The sequence below is a fragment of the Peromyscus maniculatus genome, chromosome 8 (genome assembly GCF_049852395.1).
Source record: "Peromyscus maniculatus bairdii isolate BWxNUB_F1_BW_parent chromosome 8, HU_Pman_BW_mat_3.1, whole genome shotgun sequence".
NCBI classification, from domain to species: domain Eukaryota; kingdom Metazoa; phylum Chordata; class Mammalia; order Rodentia; family Cricetidae; genus Peromyscus; species Peromyscus maniculatus.
This window is the reverse complement of record NC_134859.1, coordinates 23,853,385-23,878,933: the sequence shown is the minus strand read 5'-3', so window position 1 is coordinate 23,878,933 and position 25,549 is coordinate 23,853,385.

Here is a 25,549-nt window from a genome sequence, read left to right as displayed (position 1 = left end):
AGACAAGGTTTCTTGGTGTAGATCCTACTGTCCTGGAACTCACTCTGTAGACCAGACTGGCTTTGAACTCAGAGATCCACCTTCCTCTGCCTCCAGAGTACTGTGATTAAAGGCATGTGCCACCACTGTCTGGCTGCAAAACATATTTTTTCAACAAATATTAAAGGAAAAACAAAATCAAAAGAAATCACATGTTCCACAATAAACAACTACAGAATTGTATTGTCAATGTTAGAAGTGCTCTCAACAGACTTCTCCAAATGTATGCAAAGCTAAAAATGTGGGCTACATAACGGTAGAGGTGAAACTGGGCAGCACTTTTCTCATTGTCTGAGTTCAGTTGGTTTCAACTAAATATAGAAGAAGACACAAATTTTAATGAAACTCCAGAGGAATAATTAATATTGGAACAGGTGGGTTTTCTCTCACAAAGTTCAGTCTCTAATTAAAAATATTATAAGACTCTAAGAAAATTAAGTAGTGTTTTACAGCTTGTCCCCCTTAGGTAAGATTTGTGGTTCTTGTAGATGAAATATGAGTCATCAGCCCTTGTATTCTTTCCCAGTTCTGCATCTAGAGCATCTTTCCAGTATTATATTAAAAAATGACAAATTTAAAGCACCTTTCTTCTGCTTTGAATTGTGGTAAAATTTCTGAGGATTTAATTAACCTTAAATTATGATATACCCATGTATACCACTAATATTTTGAACATAGCATCTTCTTTAAACCTATATTTATAACCACTGGATTCCCATGGCTTATATGAAATAGTACTTTAGAATATGGCACTAGAAATAAATCCTTCAGATAATGAAGAGCAAGAGAATAGTCATAGAAACTATGGAATGATGGATTCTAACTGCACCTGTGGATTTCTCAATTGTAAGTAAAAATTGCAAAAACAATACAAAGTTATTTTGGTTGACCATTAAACACATATTTGCAAGAGAAGTCTTTGAGGAGAATGTACTATTATTGATTCTTAACTTCACCATCACTTGTCTGTCTTTTTCTGTCCTGTTACTCTCTTGTAAGCTAATAGATATTATGTATGTGTTTGCAGACATGCTTACTTTGTTTTCGTTTAAAAAAAATTGCCATTAACAGTAGCTTTTCAATTCTGTTTGGCTTTCTATGTTAATGTGCTCCTTATCAAAAGAACTGATACAATGATAAAAATAACCAAAATGGAACTGAAAGTACAGAGAAAAACTAGAATAACACATAATTAAATCAAGGGCTGTAGAAGTGTCTTGTGTGGGGATAGATCGTCTCACTTAAGAGCTTGCTGTAGCTACTCTCATACATTATATTAGAATAGTATATGAAGAAAAGCTAATAAAATGAAATATAATTACTAGCAAAGATCCAGTGATTTTTTTCAATAAAGACAAGCTACTTTTGGACAAAAATTTTTCTTCTCATGAGAAACCTATGCTTTTTCATCCTTATGCATTTCTCAGGTATTGCATATACATACAGTCATGTCCCATCCCTTTGCACAACTATACCACAGAGAAATACATGAAACTGTATTATTAGTAAGAGTAAAGCCATTTTCTCTGGTTCCCGTTCACCAGTATAATGTGATTTCTTGAAAAATGAAATCTTAATTATTATGATTTATTCAGTATAGGAGTTCAAAGTTGTGCATTTTACATTTTGATTTGAAGATTCAAAGAACCCTTTGCTGTGAAAAAAGCCATTTCTATGATTACTTTATGAAATACAGTTCACATGAAAATTGAGCATATATAGAAAGTAAATTTTTTGGCTTTAAAAAGTGAGCCTGCCATGTTTTCTAACCTTATTCTCTTTTGCATTTGATCCCATCTTTCCCTCCTTTCCACGGGTTTAAGAAAATGGGAGGCAAAGGAAAAATGTTTGTGGACTGATTATAAAACACCCAGCACTTTTTGTTTGGTTTTCTGCTCATATGAATCACTGCAAAATGGATCTTTGATTACACCTATTGCTTTATGCACGCTATGATTTGTGATGTCAGGGAGGACCAGAAATCATTTTCAATACTTTTATTGCCATGCAGATCAAACCTACTATGGAAAAACGAGTCAAGTGTTGTGCTAACTAAATGCTCTCAGTCTCATTGCAGAGTGCATTAGTAGGTCCCCCTTTATTCACGTCAGCTGTATGGTTTAATTTAAAAGTAATTCCAAGCATTTCACATGCTCCCTTCTTTTTAAAGAGTACTTCTTAAAAATAAAAAAAAAAGGATTCAATCACTTTTTTTTAAGGCAGACAGAGAGTACAATATATAAATGTAAGCCCCATCAGTGCAGGTCTGATGGTTTCTGATTTAAATAGTTTTTATTAAATATGAAATGTCCAAATTACCCAATCATTGTCTCCTGTAAGATAAACACAGCTTTCCCAGACCTTCCTTCAGAGCCTTATCTCAGCGCTGCAGGATGTCAGTTGATAATGTTGCCTTCATGTTAGACAAGCAGACAAAATAATTTGATTGTACTGCTTGCCATGTTGTTCTAAGCTGTTCTTTAAGAACTAAAAGCACTTTGTTTCTGGTGGCATGACAAAGCCCATTACTTTCATTTTTTTTTGAACTCCTTAAAAAGCTTCAACATCAATAAGATTGCTGTTGGAGCTCACTGGTATAATGTGTCTAGTATTGTCGCCTATCCAGCCAGCGATAGACATGAAATAAAAGTTAAGATGGTAGGAAAAATGTTTACCATGCTGCAAAAACAGAGACAAATTACAACTAATTACTTTTTAGACTGTCAATTACTGACATGAATGTGTAAAGTCAAGTTTTAAATAAATTATTCACAATCTTATAACTCTATATTTAAACATGAGGTGATAACTTTTTTGCTGCCTGAATATATGTTTGCAGTGATCACACACAAAGGAGAAAGTAAAATGTATAATCTTTACTACTGTTGTCTGTGAATAATAGTCAAGTACTTTCATTTTAAGTAATAAATGATGTGATATTTGTGAGAAAGGAACACATGACATGTAAATAGAGGCATTTTTGTCTGAAACAGGAGAATAAATTGAGTGAGTGGGTGTTTCAGAAAAAAGATAAGCAATAAAGAATAATAGACCATTGCATAAATTGATTTAGAATCAAAGCTTAGGAGCAGTGAGTTTCTGCTATGTGGCCATATGTAATTAATACTTTCTAATTTTCATTTTCTGATTGTTAAGATGAAAATACAATAATGGTTACAAGCAAGAAGATTTGAGGATACAATTACATCCTAAGTCAGCAACACAACACTGATACTTGAGCAGCCTTATCCTCAGTGATACTACAGTTCCATTGAGAGAGGAGAAAATGTAATAGAATCATAGCCCACAAAATTGTTAAGTTGTGACTCTGTGAAACTATGGAGCACCCCTGCCTAACTCTTGACACAGCTCATACTGGAGACACAGTGATGTTCTTTCAAAAATTAGGAAAGCTTTCTGTAGGGACAGGCTGCTGGGAAATTGTTGGACTGAATTAGTTAACAGGGAAAGAGGGGATGTTTCAGGTAGAGGAACTTGGTTCATGAAAATTCTTTTTTAGGAGATCCCAAGGGACTCACAGGAATAATAGAAAATTCACTGAAAGTAGAGATGGAGATAGAAAAGAAAGGTAGATCCCACACAAGTCTGGACAGCATCATGAGGACTTTTGTCTACAATGTCTAGACTCTACGTGCATTAGGAAGTGTTTAGGAGACTCCGATGCACTATGATATAACCTGGATTGACACTATAAAACTTCAAACACCACTGGTTCTAGATTTGGTGGTTTTTCTCACCAATGCCGTGCTGGTGTTTTGTCTTTACTTTTCCCTCTGTCCCTCAATATTTTTTTTCCTTTTCCCCCCTGCCTATCATAATGTTCAGGCTGTTATAATGCATAACAATAAGTAACAAAACAAACAATTTGTGCAATGATATTGCAGGACAGTTTTTAACCATAACTCTATTAGGTCAGATTTTTTAAATAGGAATGCTCTTTCAGAAGAAAAACCCATCTCACACCTCAGCATGGTAGTAATATTTTAATTAAGTTTAGAAATGTGTTATAATAAGATCAACTACATAGCAATATGCTTACATTAACTATGTAGTTGAGGATATGAAACTATGTACATATGTGCACAAGACTGTTACTTATGTTGCTCAGGCAATATATAATGTTTGAATGAACATGGATTCATGATCCTCCTGAGTAACCCTAAACATGCATATATGAATGTAAATATACATGCGTGCGTGCAGCACACACACGCACACACATACACACACACACACACACACACACACACACACACACACACACACACACACACACACACCAGTTCTTCAGAACTCCATATTAGGAATCATTGGGAGACTTAGTGTGAAAAAATATCAGGAATCTCCTGTGAGGGATGTCATATTTTAGTCACTTAAAAATTATAAGTTGGTCATATTACCCAAACCCTCTGAGACACAAAATCTTCATTGGAAAAATGAAGCTACTTGTTGAAATTGGCCCTTCAGATCGTTCCATGATAGTGCTATTAGAGTCCCTTTAACTTGTGATTATAAAAAGGACTCTCAATGAACTGCTGCTGGGAGACAACCATCAAAACCCCCTCCGTCTGTTCATCTGAGCACCAGTATTGTAAAAAAGCTATTGGGAAAATTTCCAATAAATTGTGTCCTTATAAACATACCTTTCCCCTCATCAGGATCTAATATATTTTATATTAAAAACTTTCCAAAGATTATCTTATGAAATTGCTTGCATTACTTAGTTGCAGGCACCAAGAGTAGATGACTAAGTGTCCTGTTATTCTCTTTCTGTGATTATACACTTCAGATTATACACACAGGGCAGTTCTTTTTAAACATCTGAATTGGTGTGCACATCTGGGTAAAAGGTGTTTTGCTTCATCTCTAAGTACTTGACTAACTTCTTGATTTGGAGGGATCAACACTGATTTCCAGTGTTTACCAGCAATTGTAGATGACTAGCAGTTAAAAAGCCATCAGCCCCGTCACATTTTTCAAAAACAGAATCTCTTCCAGATGGCCCTTCATTTGGCTAATGGACAGCCTAAGGGGATAAAAATGGCACCTGTTGTAGGAAGTCAACAGTATTAATAACAACATGAAAATCAACCATTCCCTCGATGGCAAAAATCCAAAAATGGATTTATGAATTTCTTTCAAGAATTAATTTACAATGATCACCATTTCATCATTCTAAAGTGTTGAGTTCCTTCAAGTATTCTACACATTTTTGCAAAGAAACAAAAAAGCAATGATAGGCAATAGATAGTAACTCCCCCAATCCTGTACCTAGTACTGTATATTTTAAAATTAAATATTTTGAAGAACAAGACATGTTTAATCATTTGTCCTTCATTAAATGAATAGTTTTAAAAGATACTTGTCATGTCAAATGAAATTGGATATTGTCTTGTACTTTTGAAACTCTGATAGATATTATCAAGTTTCAAAAGTGAAAAATCTTTCTTTATGGAGGATGTGGTCACTGGTCGGTTGCCATGGCCTAGTGGACAGCTTGACAACTATGCACACTCTGTCAGCAGTACATTGACTTATTGAGTTATCAAAGAAAAGGGAAGACACCAAGCTAAGGTGCATATGAAGGAGTTGGAGTGGGGAAGTGGGGATACAGATATATGATTATATTTCACTGAATATATGTACACTTTTTAAAGAATGAGAAGAACACTAAACTGATATGGCCACTCTATCCCTTTTGATTCATCGTATATTGCATTACATCTTACATAATGAACCAATACAACAAAACTGTTTGCTTTTTTTCCAAGGAGGCTCTTTTTTCCCCTAACTCTAGAAAAAAATGATTTACCTACTCTGCTTTCATGGGGGCTCCATCATTAGATGTTTGTTACCTATTTCCATCATTTTGGTGGTTGGAAGACTGCAGGTAAAATGTAGGGTGAGTAATCCACTGCAAGGGGATTTTACTGAAATTGTTTTGTCCATCCATCTTCAGAGATGGTTATTTATTAGATGCAGTGTCTTACCCATAGAGGACAATCTGTAACCTTGATTGTATATGTATTACATCTCTGCTAATAACTTTTTGTCTTTGTGGCACATGTATATTTAAACCGTTACATAGAGAGATGAAGCAAGGTTTCCTATCACTAATAAATAAACCCAGACTTGTTAACTTCTTTGATGCTTTTCAGTTATTGTTGTTTATTCTAGTGAATCAGTATAAGCAAGACACACTCCAGAATTTCCATATTTGATAACAGACAGGTATACCTCAAAAGTGACATCCTACATATTTCAGAGAAAGAAGTTTTGATTTTCTAGTTTGCTACTTGTGGCATTATACTACTACTTCACATAATTCTATGCTAATGAAGAAGCAAGTGTCAACAGTATGCCTACATATCATTATCTGTGTTGGAGCCCAAGGGGCATGGTGAAACTTCAGCTGTCTCCATAGCTCAGTGAGCAGTTCACTAACATGAAGTGATGCTGCATTTCTGGTACAGGCCTCATTATGATACTGACATCCACTCCAGCACCTTTGGTGACAAAGAAGGGGAATAATTAGCAGAGGGAGATCTCACCAACTTTCACACATTAGGCAAACTCATAAGATCAAAAACTACTTCACATAGTCACATTATTCAATTTACTGTGAAAGAAATTGAGGCTTTGTGAATGTAATGTTCTTGTTTTGATATTTGCTTAAAATACACAAGAAAGGCTTCAGAGTCAGTTTTTAAATATGATTTTATCAAGAATTTTGCAGAAAATACAAAATTATCTTAATGAAGTAAGAATCCAAATATAGTATTGCACAGGCAAGAATGTGTCCATTTGTTAAGTCAGAAGAAAATCTTGCGTTGGAATTTTATTTTGTTAAACTTAAAAATAGTAAATTCCAAAGTAATTGACCAAGAGACTTTGCCAAATTCCATATTGCATTCTTAGCAAATTCAGTAAAAATTTTAAATAGTGATATTTAGGCCATTTCCCAAAGATCTTCATTTCTTTTGGGTTTGCATTACATAAAAATGATAAAATGAGGCAGACCCAGTACCCTCCTCCCTACACCAAGGCTGAGCAAAGTGTCTCAGCATAGGCCCTAGGTTCCAAAAAGCCAGCTCATGCACCAAGGACAGGTCCTGGTCCCACTGCCTGAGGGTCTCCTAAATAGTTCAAGCTAATCATCTGTCTTACTTATCCAGAGGGCCTGGTCCAGTTCCATGGGGGCTCCTCAGCTATTGTTTCACAGTCCATGTGTTTGCACTAGTAGGCCGGTGGATTCAGGGGAGAAAGCTGGGGGTAGGAGGAGGGAGGACAGGGGAATCCACGGCTGATGTGTAAAATTAAATTAATTATAAAATGAAAATACTTTTAAAAAATGATAAAATGTCCTGAAGGGACCTGACCCACAGACTCAAAGCTGAATAATCTCCACAACAAAGAGCATCAGCAGGATGTCCAGGAGGAGTCCTAGTGGGAGGACCCAGTATCAAATGTGTAGTGGAGACCAGGCACCTCAAACCAGACCAATGACTCTTTGCAATGAACATTTGCAAATAGAGATGTATGAACTAAGAAATATATGGGGTGAGGCCTTCAAATTTCTCAGAAAGGAAGCTATCTTTCTTTCTTTCTTTCTTTCTTTCTTTCTTTCTTTCTTTCTTTCTTTCTTTCTTTCTTTCTTTCTCTCTCTCTCTCTCTCTCTCTCTCTCTCTCTCTCTCTCTCTCTTTCTTTCACCCTATCTATCTAATCAAGACTAATTAAGGGTATGCTTATTGGATGATATTCTAAATTTAAAATATTTTTTTAAAAATCTTTTAAATATAATCTTGTCAGTATCAATACATAAAATCATAAAATTTGGTCAAAGCCTAATTCTATTATTCTGTTCTGTAGTTTAAAATGTGTAAGAATCAAATAGCATATGATAGTAAACATTCTGAATATGTTATAAAATATACAGCTTAATGAGATTTTTAATTCACATTCTATTGTAAGAATTGAGTGGGATAATCCAGTTAAAGGTTTTGTGTATCATTCTGTAAGCAATAAATTCTCAATGTGTGTTAGATAGCAATTTGCATAATACACAGACATAATCAGCTATGAAAAGTTTGCCTCCATATACTATGCTAGGATCAAATAAGTATTTATAGTTTTATTTATTTGTGTGCATGTTTATTCAGATAGTTTGGCAGAAAAGTCTCCCTTTTTATATGATGTACAGTACTTAAAGAATGATAATATGAAATGATTTTCTTTACCAATTCTTTTTATAAAGGATGTGAAAATTGTACATATGTATGCATTACTGCGTGATGTCTTGTTATGCCTGTATCTTGTTATTACTGATACTAAATCAGCTTACCTGCTCTTTCAAAATGAACCTTTTTTTTGTGCTGAAAGCACAAGGACTTCTTTATTGTACTTATTAGTTAAATTTATCCATTTATTTTACATTCTGACAGCAGTTTCTCCTCCCTCCTCTCTGCCCAGTACCCGCTCCATCTCTCCCTTTCCCTCCCTCCCCAAACCAGTCCTTCTCTGTTTCTGTTCAGAAAGGGGCATGCCTCCCATGGGTTTCAACAGAGCATGGCATGTCAAGTTGAGCTAGGAATAAGCTCCTCACCTAGTATCAAGGCTTGGTAAGGCAACCCAGTATGAGAAATAGGTTCCCCAATGCCTTCCAAAGAATCAGGGACTGGATTCCAAAGAATCACTGCCAGGAGTCCCACAAGTAGACCAAGCTATACAACTGTCACACATATGTTGAGGACATAGGTCAGTTCCATTCGGTCTCCTTAGCTGTCGGCCCAGTTGTTTGTGAGCTCCTATGAGCCCAGGTTAGTTGTCTCTGTGGGTTCCCTTGTGAAGATCTTGGCCCCTCCTACCTTGGCTTGTACAATCCCTCCTCCCTCTCTTAAACAGGATACCCTGATCTCCGCCCAGTGCTTGGCTGTGGATCTCTGCATTTGCTTCCATCAGTTACAAAGGCTCTCTGATGACAACTAGGGTAGAAGACCCCTTCTTATAGCTTCTGTGTAATATACAGGACATCAACATAGGGGGTCATCACTGTGCAACAGAACACCAGTATGTCTTACTCTTATTTAACTCCAATATCAGTGCTAATCATTCCCCAGATTTCCCATTCTTCCATCTACTATCTTCAGTTTTGGGAAATCATTTTTATAGACCCAAACTCTGTGAGGTAAACTTGATTAGTTCCCTCATATGAATGAAAACACACGGTATATACTTTCTATTCATGATTTATTATATTTAGCGTACTGACCCTCAGTTCCACTCATATTGTGGAAAAACAAATGAAATCATGTTTTTATGTAGAACATGATTTCATTGTGTGTATGTTTCACGTTTTATTTATGGGCTCATCAGTTCTGGACTGTCCCATGGGTACTGCAAGGAGTGAAACAATAAATAAGCTCTTTACAAATACACGTGGGGATGAGATCGAGTCACTTGGTGATTTTGTTTTTGGTATTTTGAGAAATAGCCATATTGTTTTTTATAATGGCTGTACTAATTCACATTCCTAGGTTGGTAAGACGGCATAGCAGGTAAAGGTGCTCGATGCTAAGTCTACTGACCTGTGCTTGAGCTCTGCAACCAACGTAGTCGAAGGAGAGCATTGACTCATACAAGTTCTGTACTGACTTCTACACGCTCACCATGACACACACACACACACACACACACACACACACACACACACACACCCCACACAAAACAGAGAGAGATCAATAAATGCAACAACCCCCAATTCCATCAACAGTGTATTCTTAACATTTTTTTCCCTTTCTCTATATCCTCGCCTCTCCAAATATTAAACATATGGTAGGTGCCCACTAAATAGGATATTTTCTTTTCTCCTTTTGATAGTGACTATTCTAACTGCAATAATGGTTTTGATTTACATTTTGATGGGTGATTTTATATTCTCTTATTAAACTTGAATCAACAGTTTTTGCAGAGAAAACCAAACAAGGCATATGAGCAATACTTGTTTTACAAAAGGAAAAAATATTACTTTTATAAAGTCATTTAAAAGATAAAAGAAGCTAAAATAATTTCTCATTGCTTGCCCTGAAAGCAGGCCCTCCACCTTGCTTGGGCAACACAGTAGAGCTGACTTTGTTGGCGGTGGCATGGGTACGATGGCCCCAAGGGCATGAGAGCAGGAGAACTTGCTCTTCCCCCAGTATCTGCCATGTGATGGCATGGGTAAGGGAAAGGTCTCCCCAACCCTTGGCACCTACTGTAGGTTTGTGAGCTGGCCTTGGGGATATGAAAGCAGGAGAGCTGGCCTTGGCCCTCAAGCAGCACTCAGGAGAGTGGGTCTCGCACCTCACCTCGGTAACATAGTAGAGCTTGCCCTGAATGGAAGACAACTGGTCCTGCCCCTGAACTAGCCAGGACAGGGCTGGAAAGCTCACCCTAGTGGTGAGGATGTGCAACAGCTGGCAAGCTGACCAACTCAGCTGCCAACCAGGCCCAGATCCAGGGCAATGAGTTGGTCCACCCAACATCCACCACATCTATGAACTGCTGGAGCATGTAAAGGGAGGGGCTTTTCCTGCAGGCCCAAAGCTACAGGATCTCCATGACACAGAGCAGCAACAGGATATCCAAGAGGAGTACCAGTAAGGGCCCAATAGTGTAGCAAAAGCCATAGACCTCAAACCAAATGAGTGACTCATTGTAAGGGACATTTGCAAGTAAAGATGTATGGACTAAAGGGTATGCTGTGTGACACACTACAGCTTCCACAATGAAATTTTCTAAATTTAAATTTATTTTTTTTGGGGGGGGAAACGGGGCTACAATGGCATATGGCTGATACAAAGGGAGAGGGAGATGAGTGGGATTGGTATGCATGATGTGAAATCAATAGAGATTCAATAAAAAGTTCAAATATAAAAATTAACTTCTTATGGTTTTATAAGTCTGCTGCAACTTGATTTGATATACACAGTTTTTTCTTTCTTTTTGTGTAGATATGTATGTGATCAGGTGAACATGAACATGTTTGCACATGAGCACATATATATTCATATGTGTGGAGACCTCATGTGGACTTATATATCTTCTTCAATTGCTGCCCACTTAGTTGATTAGGCAGGGTGTACTGCTGATCCCAGAGCTCATGGACTCCTGCTAATTTAGTTAGACAGCTTGCCCATGGAATTCCTTATCTCTGCCTCATGAGTGTTGGGATTTCATGCAGCCACAGTGTTTAGGCATTAGTGTTTGTTCTGGAGAAATAAATTCTGGTTATCACACTTGTACTGCAAAAGTCTTATCCACCAAGTTATCTCTCCAGCCCACAATTATATTTCTTTAAATAATTAGGAGCTAGTGAGAGAACATCTGTGTAACAATGAAATATAAATTCTCCTAAGTGAATTAAACAACACATTAAGTTCCATCTATATCCCAGGATAATCAGTTATGAAGACCATTATGTTTACTTAGCAAGATCAAATAGGGATTTCCTGAAGATATCTTCCATGGTTGCTATGAATTGCAAGTAAAATTTGTTTGCATTGTGTGTCATAATTTATCCCACAAAGAATCAATTGATAAACTGAAACACTGATATATTTAAATTGATGAGGATATATCAACCTTTTAATACATTCTGATTTTCAAAATGTGTAGTCATACAATTGAACTTAACTTTTCAAACACCTCATTTTTTTGTATTTTTCCTAATATTGTGCTAACCAGGGTTCTAAAGTCATAATACTTTTATCCCGCTGTGTCTTCATTCCCAAGAATTGTTCAGCAGATAATCAGCAAATATCTGCTTAAAACAAACAAAAAATATAAAAACTAATCATTCTATATCACTGAGGATTTAATATTTTGAAAGCATGCAAAAATCCCGAGAATTATCTATTGAACATGTGCATAGGAAAATGTCTGCTAGCATAGAGAATATAGACTGTTAGCTGAAAATTATATTTTGGGCTTAATAGTTTATAATTCAGTAGGTAAACTAAACAATAAGTAAGAGTAGGCCAGGAATACATTATAGGAAGCAAAACTGGCTATAAAAACCAGGGAATGAGGAAACTTGGGTTAGTTCTGTAACATCAAGTATTATTAAATGGATTTATCAGTGACTGTGGTGATCGAAAGAGGGTTGTACAAACAGATGTGTTCTAATCAAAATTCACATAGTAACTGACAGGATGGCAGGATGGAGAAACAGAAAGAGACACAAAGAAATGAAAACAGAGAGAGAGAGAGAGAGAGAGAGAGAGAGAGAGAGAGAGAGAGAGAGAGAGAGAGAGATCTCACAATTACATATTTTTCTTTAGAAAGAAATGAAGACAGAATAGAGTGTAGCAGGAGAAACTGACATGTGGTTTGTATGTGTATTTCTATGATTCTAGTTCAGTTTAATGCCTTAGTGAACACTTTGATACTATAATAGGTAATGATGGAGAGGTAGCTGAGGAATGCAGAGGTGTTAGGCTAGGTAGTTTGGATCTATTTTAACAAAGAATGAATTTTCATATTAGCACATGGGATGCTGTTGTAAAGCTCATTACAATGTTGCCAATGAGCTGATAATTTGCTGGTAAATGTAATAATTTGACCTACATTTAATTGTGGGTGATAAATCTTAAGTAGGTGATAATTTTACTTTCTGACATCAATATTTGAATTTAACATGAACTATAATTATGTATATCATCATCTGTATCTTTTAGTTTTGACATATTGCAATGTAGCATGATCTTTCCTACTATGAGTTGGGCACCAAGTAGGGACTGTCAGATGTAGACACATTTAGGGAAAGATAATCTATTATTTTAAATGCTTCACTAGTTTAAAACAATTACAATGAAATGTCAGAAGAAAAAAATGGCATTATATTTTTCTTGATAGAAGAAAATTTCAAAGCCACCAGAAAACCTGGTTTGGCTAAAAAAGTGTAATGAACATTGACCCTGAAAGCAACATGTAGGTTAAAATGTAGAATATAGAGAGAAGAAGGGAAATCATGAACAGACCATCAGATGACTTAATAGACATCATTTGTTTGATGAGTGGAAAGTAAAAATAAGGAGCTTAAAACTTTATAGAAAGAAATACTTGGAAATAGTATACTTTGTTTTGTAAGTTATGTATGGTAGATTTAACAGTCTGGGTGACCCTCAAAACTGAGTTGCCAAAAACACTGTTCATTACTCATAGATCCCAGAGAAAGGCCTCATGGGACGGCACAGTCAACAAGCTGGTGGACGTCTCCTCAACTCTTGCAAACCAGAGCAAAAGGGAGTGTTCAATGCCTAGTCCAATGCTGATATTCCTAGGATTTTCCCCATAACAGTATTGCATAGGTGAAATGTCAGGCTTATCATGGAAACTAAGCAGTTATGTTCATGTATTCTAAGGCTTAGCACTAAATTAAGATGGGGAAATATTTCAGGGTAACTCCTTATGTAGTGAAGTTAGGAAAACAAGAGGCACACTAAAACATGGAATCTAAAGATGTCAAATGATACACCACATGCCAATAATATTCTAAGGCAGGACTAACAATGAAAAATGGGTTTCAGCTAAGCTTAACAATAAGATTGTATTATACCAATATAGATACCTAACAGGTAAACGTAAACTTTTAAGTGAAAAGTGATAAGGAGTAATATCATCACCTGGGGCTCGGGAAGTTACTAGAGCAATGCTAACCTCTTTGACCCTAAACTCTTGAGTTGTTTGTTTGTCAGTTTAAGGACACTAAGACAACCTTTGATTGATAATCATTTTAAGGAAGTAAAGTGTACCTGATAGTACTGTGTACCCTGACACTAATATCTTAGTTGTTTTAGGTATGATTAGAAAGAAGAAAAAAAGATTTAAAAAAAAATCAAGAAAATAAGATAAAATGAACAAACAAAAAACCTCAGGGCAAGACTAGTGATTATAATTAGATTGACATCACATCACACACACACACACACACACACACACACACACACACACACACACACACACACACACACAGTAGGGGCCTAATAGGAGAATGTGTGTGCCTGTGTTGGGTGAGGTAGAATGATGATATGCAAGATGAATGCAGTAGAACCTGTTGGCCTGGATTCTGGGTTCCATTTTTAGGTCTTTTGCTCAGTTTTCTGTAGAGTGCAGTTCAGTTACTCAATGGCTGCTTACTTTATGCCCATGACTGACGGCTCCCACTCTCTGATGCACTTGCTGACTTGTGCTCCCCTCTTCCCTTTGCTTTGTCTGGCTCTGTTTGGATCGTCAACTTCTCCCTGTCTTCTAAGTTTTAATATGTAAGAAAGACCTTCAAGAAGAATTTTGAACCACTTGTAACTTCAACTTCTGAGGATATGACATCTTTTTCTGGCCTCAGTGGGCAACTGCACTCGTGTCCATATTTGCAAACAGATGTACAAATGTAATTTAATATTAACATTAAAACAAGATTCAAGAATGAATATAGGAAATAGAAAATGTTTTTGTATTCATAGTAATTTAAAAGAAAATTTCAGAATCTAATCATTGTGTGTATTTGTGTTATATTTCTGAGACATAATGTTCAACACATTAAAAAGGATTTAATTAGTAAACATCCTTAACTTTAAATTTATGAACTTAAAAATTCAAGAATGGTGGCTGAATAAATAGCTCGACAGTCAAGCCCTCAAATTGTTCTTACACAAGACTCAAATTTGCTTCCCAGCACCCAAGTTGGGAAGGTCATACTACAACCTATAACCCCAACTTCAAAAGCTCTAACATCCACTTCTGGCCTCAGTTGACAACTGCATTTCATATACCCATATTTGCACACAGACATACACATGGAATTTAAGATAAATCTTTTTAAAAGATTCAAGAATGACCATAGAATATTAATAAGACCTTTGTGTATCTAGTGAGATGATGGTACAGTTTATCTTTTCTTCCTTAACAGAGTAAATTAATTCAGTTACTTAAGAGACAAATGCTGTATCATCCTTTAATTCCTGGATTAAATTATAATACGTATTTGTGTTTTATTAATTTAATATTTGGTAATACAAACATATCTTGCTATGCATATCTAATTTATCTTTTCATGTTAGTGTTTGTGTACTCATAAGCATTATAAATATAATGAAGATGAAATTTTTATATTGTTTGATATTCCAATACATGAATTAAAATTTTTAGCTGTGACATAGCCAGATTTCATATTGTATTTGGATAGTTACCAAACTTTGTAGTTCTTTTAAGTTCATTTATGTATTTATATATAATATATTTTTACATCGATTGTATATGTTATATACCAAAAAGCTTATAGTTCATGTCACTCATTTACTTTAATCTGGGTTATAAAATTTATTCATACATACTTACATATTTATCTCAATTACTAATTTAGAAAGTCATAGTTTAGGCTGTATGATAGGAGGTTATATCATAAATTATTCCAGCCTGTGGGCCTACAACACTCAATATATACTTTTACTAGTTGTCTATATGACATATTTATAATTTAAATTTTTCACTTTTATAAGAAAGGTAAATACAATATTTCAAACAAAAATTCACATACTTCTCACTTCAGTGTAAATTTCATATATTTAAAAGACAGACATATATGTAGTAAATAAAGTTTGTAATTGAAATAGTAGAGTCATTCTCTAGTACCTTGTGGAATATTGACAGTGCATTTCAAATATAAAAGTATGAAAATCCAGCATTTAGAGTGGAAAATCCAGCATATAGATTATGGAAAATCATAAACTATACATCAAGTTTATTATCACTATTCCTTCCTTCAGTCATGGCCAGCATTATTAGTAATAGAACTCTTTAGATATGTAGATATTTCCAGTATTTCTTCTGGTCACTATTAGCAGAATAAATGGAACTAATTTTTTTTAAATAGAAAGCCAAGAAGCTACTTTTGTGAGTCAACCTACTTGTGACTACTACTTTCACCTTCTGTAATGCAATCACAGTTTCATCACCTCTAAGATGAGATTGGCAAGACTCCCCACTAGGACTGGGTATCAGATGACTGTAGAAGAATAAAACAGCACAACAGATGTGTACTGTGTCCAGATGTAGTCACCATGTCTAAAATTTGCACAGTCTCAGCGAGGAACACCTTTCTTGAAATGCTATCAGCAAATCTTTAGTAGTTCTTTGTAGTTAATTCAGAAAAAGGAAATATACTCTGAAACATATATAAAAGAGAAGAGATTTAGATGACAAGAAGTCTCCTCTAAAATCAAATTCCAAGTCAAACAATGATGATAACACAAAACAAATAAGCAGTAAGATTAAATCACATGTGCAAAGCTATGACATTATTCTATCCCCAAATGTGATAATGTCATACCCACTGCCTTCTCCTCATTCCCATGTCTTATTCTCTGTAGCCTCCCTTGCAAGGTATTATTACTGCTTCCCCATGATAGTCATATCTAGAAATTCGCAGATATTGTAATGTTTACTTGGAGTTTTAATATCATTTTCCTTATGATTCCCTTATCCTGGTACAATTTTTCTAAAGCTTTTACTTCAACTATATGCTGTTCTAAAACAACTATAACATTCAGGTTAATGTAACATATACAGTCTATATACTTCAACCTGAACTACTACTTTTAATAAAATTCCTGACAAAATAGACTCACTAAAATAAGGGAGATTTAAAATTATACTTTTCATTCTGTTAATTTATCATATGGAATAAAAATAAACTATAAGTAGGAAGTGGTAATTCTAGAAAATACCTCTGTGTTACAGTAATCTTAATTATATAGCACATCATAAAATGACAGCAATATTGGAGAGGAAAAGTAGCAATTTCAGATATGCAATAACTTTTTTAAAAGGATAGAAATTATATCAAGTACATATACCTATTCAATATAATACTGTTTTCCAGTAAGAGTCAGTGGGATTCACAGTCAAGGGGAGGGAAAGATTTAACTAAGCTTAAATCTACTCACTACAGAAAAGGCTGCCTAAGAAAATGATTTCATATAAGTGTATTCATTTCTGAATACTTAATGAGTACCTAATGTACAAATTCACATTGAGACTTTAATGTGTATGTACACATGTGACATATAACTTCAATCAAAATCACGATTGATGGATAGGTTCTTGGTTTGCAAATGGGCTTAGAAATGCTCTTACCATACCTGAGTTGTGTGTAGATCACATTGAATGGGTTTATAAGGAAGGTTAAAAAAAAACACGAGAATTTAGTAGACTAGAATGTGTTCTTTCTGAAACAGGTTGTAACATTTCCTATAAAAGCTCTGAAGATTACCATTAACTTAGAATTTTAGCTCAGAAAAACTATTACTGACTTCTTACCTTCTGTGATTATTTTCTTTAAGTTAAAACACTCTACATTTCTTAGTATGTTGGAAATGAATTTCTTGTTTATTTTATGATTAGTGCTCCAGTTTTGGCTCTCTATGTAGGCCATACATTTGTTTCTAAAGGTTCGATAGGTTTTTTTTTTCTTAGAAACCTTGGGTAGAAAGATGGCAATGACATAATCTTTGTAGGATGACAGGATTTTTCTAAAATGAAATCTTTTGCTTCATCAGTAAAATTGGTATATTGATGCCCACTCTTTTCTGAAAGCTATACAGGAGAGAAATAATGCATGAAAATTTTCTACTTCATTACTGAGCACACACCAAGTAGATAACATGCTGAGAACTATTTTTTATTACCTTGTCGTGTGGTATTCATTAGACTGGAATTTTAATTTCAGTTATAAGTTTCCTATTAACCTTTGACAAGTCAAACCCTTGCAAGCACTGGATGTTATTCCCTAATTTTATCAACCATAGTCTCCAAATTCTCTTAAAAAAAGATATATGATTTAATAGAGCCAACTCAGAAACTCAGCTCATTTAACAAATAAACTGGAAGAAACATAGTTTTAGCTACTTGGAAGCCAGAGGAAGGAGGGTAGTTTGAATTCAGGGCTGTAAGAGTAGCCAGAATCACATAATGAGACCCCATGTCAAAAACTAATTATGAAAAAACAAATTAAAAGAGAATTAGAGTAGTGTTCCAGGATACAGAGGAATATGGTTATGGCCTGAAAATAATTTAATTTACCAAGTAAAGATTTTGCTAAGCTGAAGACAAAAAATGGTGCATTATATACTAAGGATTTTGAAGTGAAGGGGTATTAAGAAATTCCTTTTCTTTTTAGTCAGACTAAAAAGTTGGCTGAGTGGTTAAGACACTTGTTTTTTTTTTTTTTTTTTTTTTTTTTTTTTTTTTTTTTTTTTTGCAGAGAACCTATATTTGATTCCTACAAATATGTGACTGTTCACTCACATTGTCTGGAGCTCCAATGCCAAAGCTATTGGGTGTTCTCTCTTCTGACCTCCATAGGTACTAAGCACACATATAACACACACACACACACACACATTCACACACATATAATTAAATCAAATGAATTCAGAAGAGAGAAGGGTTAATAATTCCTTTTTTATTACTGTTAAGATGTATTGGTGATGGATCCAAAGGCTGCAGAGTCCATGCTTTACCATTGAGCTATATCCTCAGCCAAGTTTTTACTTTTAATTTTGAGACAAAATACTGTCATATTATCAAAGCAGGCCTTGAACTGTGATCCTTCTGCATTAGCCTACAAAGTATTTTGGGGATGCATACCTACAAGACAAAGCATGGTTTGACTGTAAGCTTTACTAGGACAGTAAACACACATAAAGAAGTGTGTAGTAGAAAGCTCTGATGATTATAGCATCCTTGATACAATGTTCCAATCAGCTGAAGCAAAACTCATATGCATACTGTTTATTAATGATGAGCATTCTTATTTGTTGTACTTCAAAACTTTAAATAAATTACCAGATAAGTAAAAATAAAAGATTCTATACTTTTCCTTTGGAATGTATCAAAATGAAATGTGAAACAAGTTTATTGGTTCATCCCTCTCAGCAAATGTATGACAAGATTTAAATTGACAATATTAGTATTCTGTTTTCTTTCTTTCTTTTCATCATGTTCAACTGCATACTACTGTGTCTACTTTTTTCTTTTCCTTGTTTCTACCTTCCTTCCTCCCTCCTTTGTAGATGGCCATGTGTGTTTCTACATATGTATTCCATGATGGATGTTTCTTTTTTCTTTTTTTTATGAATTTTTTTCATATTACATACCATCCACAGTTCCTGCTCCCTCCCCTTCTCCTACTTCCCCCACCTTCTCCTCCACTCACCCCACCCCATCCACTCCTCATAGGGGTTAAGGACTCCTTTGAGGAGTCAACAAAGGCTGGCACACCAAGTTAGGGAAGGACCAAACAACTACCCCTTGCATCAAGGCTGAGCAAGGAATCCCACCATAGGGAATGGGCTCTAAAGAGCCAGTTCATGTACCCAGGATAAATCCTGGTCTCTCTGCCAGGGACCCCACAAACAGATCAAGTCACACAACTGCAGTCTAGATTCAGAGGGTCTAGTTCAGTTCCATGCAGGTTCCTCAGCTGTCAGTCCAGAGTCCTTGAGCTCACACATGCTGGGGTCAGCAGTCTCTGTGGATTTCCCCATCATGATCTTAACCTCCACCCCCTGCTCCTACAATCCCTCCTCCCTCTCTTCAACTGAACTTCAGGAGCTTGGCACAGTGCTTGACTGTGGGTCTCTGCATCTGCTTCCATCAGCTACTGGACATAGGTTCTATGATGACGATAAGCGTAGTCACCAATCTGATTACCAGGGAAGACTAGTTCCGGTACCCTCTCCACTATTGCTGAGTCTTAGCTGGGATCATCTTTGTAGTTTCCTGGAGATTTTCCTAATATCAGCTTGATTCTTAACCCCATAAGGGTTCCCTCTGTCAAAATATCTCTTACATTGCTCTCCCTCTCCCCACTTGGCCATCTGTCTTGATCATTTGATTGCTCATGTTCCCATCCCCCATCCCCTCTCCTCTTCTTTCCTCCTCACAGCTTACCCAGGATATCTTAACTATTTCCTCTTCCTGGGGTGATCTATGTGTGTCCCTTTTAGGGTCCTCCTTTTTACCTAGCTTCTCTGGGGTTGTGGATTGTAGCATGGCTTTATTTTGCTTTGTGTTTAATTTCCACTTATGAGTGAGTACATATTGTGTATACATTTCTGGGTCTGGGTTACCTCAATCAGGATGATTTTTTTTCTAGTTCTACCCATTTGCCTACAAATTTGATGATGCCATTGATTTTTGCCATTGAGTAATACTTCATTGAGTAAATGCACCACATTTTCTTTATCCATTCTTTGGTTGAAGGGCATCTAGGTTGTTTCCAAGTTCTGGCTATTACAAATAATGCTGCAATGACATAGTTGAGCAAGTGTCCTTGTGGCATTATTGAGCATCTTTTGGGTATATGCCCAAGTGCTGGGTCTTGAGGTAGGTTGATTCCTAATTTTCTGAGAAACCTCCATGCTGATTTCCAGAGTGGCTGTACAAGATTACACACCTACCAGCAGTGGAGAAGTGTTCCCCTTATTCCACATCCTCTCCAACACAACCTGTCATCAGTGTTTTTGATCTTAGCCATTCTGACAGGTGTAAGATGGTATCTCAGAGTCCTTTTGATTTGCATTTCCCTGATGGCTAAGGATGTTGAGCAGTTCCTTAAATGTCTTTCTGCCATTTGAGATTCTTCTCTTGAGAATTCTCTTTTTAGACTTGTACCCCATTTTTAAATCGGATTATTTGCTATTTTGAGGTCAAGTATCTTGAGTTCTTTATATATTTCGGAGATTAGTCCTCTGACAGATGTGGGATTGGTAATGATCTTTTCCCATTCTGTAGGCTGCTGTTTTATCTTATTGATTGTGTCCTTTGCGTTATAGAAGCTTCTCAGTTTTAGAAAGTCCCATTTATTAATTGTGGCTATCAGTGTCTGTGCTACTAGTGTTATATTTAGGAAGCAGTCTCCTGTGCCAATGCATTCAAGGCTACTACCTACTTTCTTTTCTGTCAGGTTCAGTGTAACTGAATTTATATTGAAGTCTTTGGTCCACTTGGACTTGAGTTTTGTGCATATTGATAAATATGGATCTTTTTGTATTCTTCTACATGTGGACATCCAGTTATGCCCTCAGCATTAGTTGAAGATGCTTTCTTTTTTTCCTTTGTACAATTTTGGCTTCTTTGTCAAAAACCAGGTATTCATAGGTATGTGGATTAATGTCAGGGTCTTCAGTTTGATTCCATTGATCAACATGTCTCTTTTTATGCCAATACCAAGCTGTTTTTTTTTTATTATAGCTCTATAGTAGAGCTTGAAGTCAGAGATGGTGATGTCTCTGGAAGATCCTTTATTGTATAGCATTGTTTTGGCCATCATGTTTTTTTTTTTTTTTTTTTTTTTTCATTTGAAATTGAGTACTGTTCTATCCAGGTCTGTGAAGAATTGTGTTGGAATTTTGATGGGGATTGCATTGAATATGTAGATTGCTTTTGGTAAGATTACCATTTTTACTATGTTGATTGTACCTATCCAAGACCATCTTTGCATTTTCTGATATCTTCTTCCATTTCTTTCTTCAAAGACTTAAAGTTCTTATCATACAGGTCTTTCACTTGTTTGGTTAGGGTTACCTCAAGAAGATTTTTGTGGCTATTGTAAAGGGTGATGTTTCTCTGATTTCCTTCTCAGCCCATTTATCATTAGTATATAGGAAGGCTACTGATTTTCTCGAGTTAATCTTGTATCTTGCAACATTATTGAAGGTATTGAAGATATATCAGTTGTAGGAGTTCCCTGATAGAATTTTTGTGGTCATTTATGTATGCTATCATATCATCTGCAAATAGCTAAAGTTTGACTTCTTCGTTTTTTAATTTGTATCCCCTTGATCTCCTTTTGTTGTCATATTGCTGTAGCTTAGACTCCACTTCAAGTACTATACTGAATAGATATGAAGAGAGTGGCCAGCCTTGTCTTGTTCCTGATTTTAGTGGAATCTCTTTGAGTTTCTCTCAATTTAGTTTGATGTTGGCTGTTGGCTTGCTATAAAATATTGCCTTTATTATGTTTAAGTATGTCCCTTGTATCCTTGATCTATCCAAGACCTTTATGATGAAGGGATGTTGGATTTTGTCTAAGGCTTTTTCAGCACCTAATGAGATTATCATGTGTTTTTTGTTTTGTTTTGTTTTGTTTTGTTTTTTTATGTTGAACAATCCCTGCATCCCTGAAGCCTACTTGATCATAGTGGATGATTTTTCTGATGTGTTCTTGGGTATGGTTCATGAGGGAGACTGGTCTGTAATTCTTTCTCAGTTGCATAATTGTGTGGTTTGGGTATTAGGGTAACTATAGCCTCATAAAAAGAGTTTGGCAATGTTCCTCTGTTTCTATTGTGTGGAACAATTTGAGGAGTATTGGTATTAGCTCTTTGAAATTCTGCTAGAATTCTGTGCTGAAACCACCTGTCCCTGAGCTTTTTTTTTTTTCTGTTTGTTTGTGAGACTTCTAATAACTGCTTCTGTTTCCTTAGGGGTTCTAGGTCTATTTAAATTGTTTATTTGATCTTGATTTAATTTTAGTATATAATACCTATCTAGAAAATTGTCCATTTCTTTTACATTTTTCAATTTTTGTGGAGTATGGATTTTTGAAGTATGACAAATGATTCTCTGGATTTCCTCAGTGTCTGTTGTTAAGTTCCCCTTTTCATTTCTGATTTTTTAATTTGGATATTCTCTCTCTGCCTTTTGTTTTGTTTGGATAAGGGTATGTCTATCTTGTTGATTTTCTTAAAGAACCAACTCTTTGTTTCATTGACTCTTTGTTTTGTTCTCTTTGTTTCTATTTATTGATTTCAGCCCTCAATTTGATTATTTCCTGTCATCTACTTGTCCTGAGTGAGTTTGCTTCTTTTTGTTCTAGAGCTTTCAGGTGTGCTGTTAAGTTACTAGGGTGTGATTTCTCCCTATGTAGACACTTAGTGCTCTGAACTTTCTTCTTAGCACTGCTCTCATGGTATCCCACAAGTTTAGGTACATTGTACATTCATTTTCAATGAATTCTAGGAAGTCTTTAATTCCTTTCGTTATTTCTTCTTTTACCCTGTGATGATTCATTTGAGTGCTATTCAGTTTCCATGAGTTTGTAGGCTTTCTGTAATTTGTGCTGTTGTTGAATTCTAACTTTAAGCCTTCATGATCCAATAAGATACACAGGGTTATTCTAATTTTTTTTTGTATCTGTTGAAGTGTGCTCTGTTACCGAGCTTGTGGTCAGTTTTAGAGAATGTTCCATGAGGTGCTGAGAAGGAGGTATAGTCTTTTGTTTTTGGGTGAAATGTTCTATAGATGTCCATTAGGTCCATTTGAGTCATAACATCTGTTAGTTCCCTTATTTCTCTGTTAAGTTTCTGTCTGGCAGACCTGTCCAGTGGTGAGAGAGGGGTGTTGAAGTCTTCCACTATTAGTGTGCAGTGTTTGATGTGTGATTAAAGCTTTAGTGATATTTCTTTTACAAATAAATGTGCCCTTGTATTTGGAGGATAGATGTTCAGAATTGAGACTTTGCCATGATAGATTTTTCCTTTGATGAATATGAAATGTCCTTCTCCATCTCTTTTGATTAATTTTGATTGAAAGTCTATTTCGTTAGGTATTAGGATAGCAATACCAGCTTGTTTCTTAGATCCATTTGATTAGAAAGTTTTTTTCAATGCTTTACTTTGAGGTAATGTCTGTCTTTGAGGTTGAGGTGTGTTTCTTGTATGGAACAGAAGGATGGATCCTGTTTTTGTACCCATACTGTTAGCCTGTGTCTTTTTGTAGGAAAATTGAGTCTATATATATTAAGAGGTATTAATGACCATTGATTGCTAATATCTATTATTTTTGGTTTTGTTGTTGTTGGTAGTGTGTGTGTGTGTGTGTGTGTGTGTGTGTGTGTGTGTGTGTGTTTCGCTTCTTGGGATTTGCTGTGTTTTTGTGGGTGTGGCTACCTTCCTCGGCTTGGAGTTTTCCTTCTAATACTTTCTGTAGGGATGGATTTGTGGATATGTGTTGTTTAATCTGGTTTTGTCATGGAACATCTTGTGTTCTCTGTCTATGGTGACTGAAAGCTTTACTGGGTATAGTAATCTGGGCTGGCATCCATAGTCTCTTGATGTGTACATAAAATCTGTCCAGGACCTTCTGGCTTTCAGAGTTTTCATTGAGAAGTTGGGTGTAATTCTGATAGGTCTGCCTTTATATGTGACTTTGCTGCTCTTAATAATCTTTCTTTATTCTGTATGTTTAGTGTTTTGATTATTATGTGGCAAGGGGACTTTTTTGATCAAGTCTATTTGGTGTTCTATAAGCTTTTTGTACCTTTAAAGACATGTCATTCTTTTGGTGGGGAAAGTTTTCTTCTATGATTTTGTTGAATGTGTTTTATGTGCATTTGAGCTGGGGTTCTTTTTCTTCTATCTCTACTATTCTTAGGTTTGGCCTTTTCAGGGTGTCCCAGATTTCCTGCATGTTTTGTGTTAAGAATTTGCTAGGTTTAACATTTTCTTTGACCAATGAATCTATTCCTTCTATCATATCTTCAACACCTGAGATCCTCTCTTCCATCTAGTGTATTCTGTTGGTTATGCTTACATCTATAGGTCTAGTTTGTGTACTCAGATCTTCCTTTTCCAGAATTTCCTCAGTTTGTGTTTTCTTTATTGCCTCTATTTCATTTTTGAAGTTTTTAACTGTTTTCTTGACCTCTTTGATTGTTTTTTCTTGGCTTTCTTTAACAGATTTACTGATTCCTTCCAATTTTTATTTGTATTTTCCTCCATTTCTTTAAGGGAATTTTTCATTTCCTCTTTAAGGGCCTCTATCATCTTCATAAAGTTATTTTTAAGGTTGTTTTCTTCTACTTCTTCTGCGTTGGGATGTTCAGGTCTTGCTGTTGTAGAACGACTAGTTTCTGGTGTTGCAATATCACTCCTTATGTTGTTGAATGTATTCTACACTGCTGTCTACCCATTTCTTCTTCCAATTTGTATAGGTGGAGCCTGTGCCTCCTGGTGTTCCTCTTCTTCCAATAAGTGCATGTGGGGCCTGTGGTTCAGATGGTCAGTTGTGATGCAGGGGATGGTTGGGGGCAATGTTGCTGCTGTCTGGTTTCTTGGGATGCGATGGGTGGGGTAGGGGCATGGGAGGTACCTCAGAGGCCTAGGTTAAGAGCTAGAGAGCTGGGCTGTCCCACTCAGAGGTCAGAGACTCACTTCTTCTTCCAAAAGGTGCCGCAGGGGCCTTTGGCTCATGCAATCCCTGGTGCCATGGAGAATGGTTGGTGAGGGTGTGGGGTAGAATGCTGCTGCCTGATCTCTGGGGCTGTGATGGGTAGGGTAGGGGCACAGTATGTACCTCAGCGACCTAGAAGCTAGAGAGCTGGACCATTGGATTTCATTTTCTCTCTCAGCTATATTTACTTCATTATTTTGGAGTCTACAGATATTA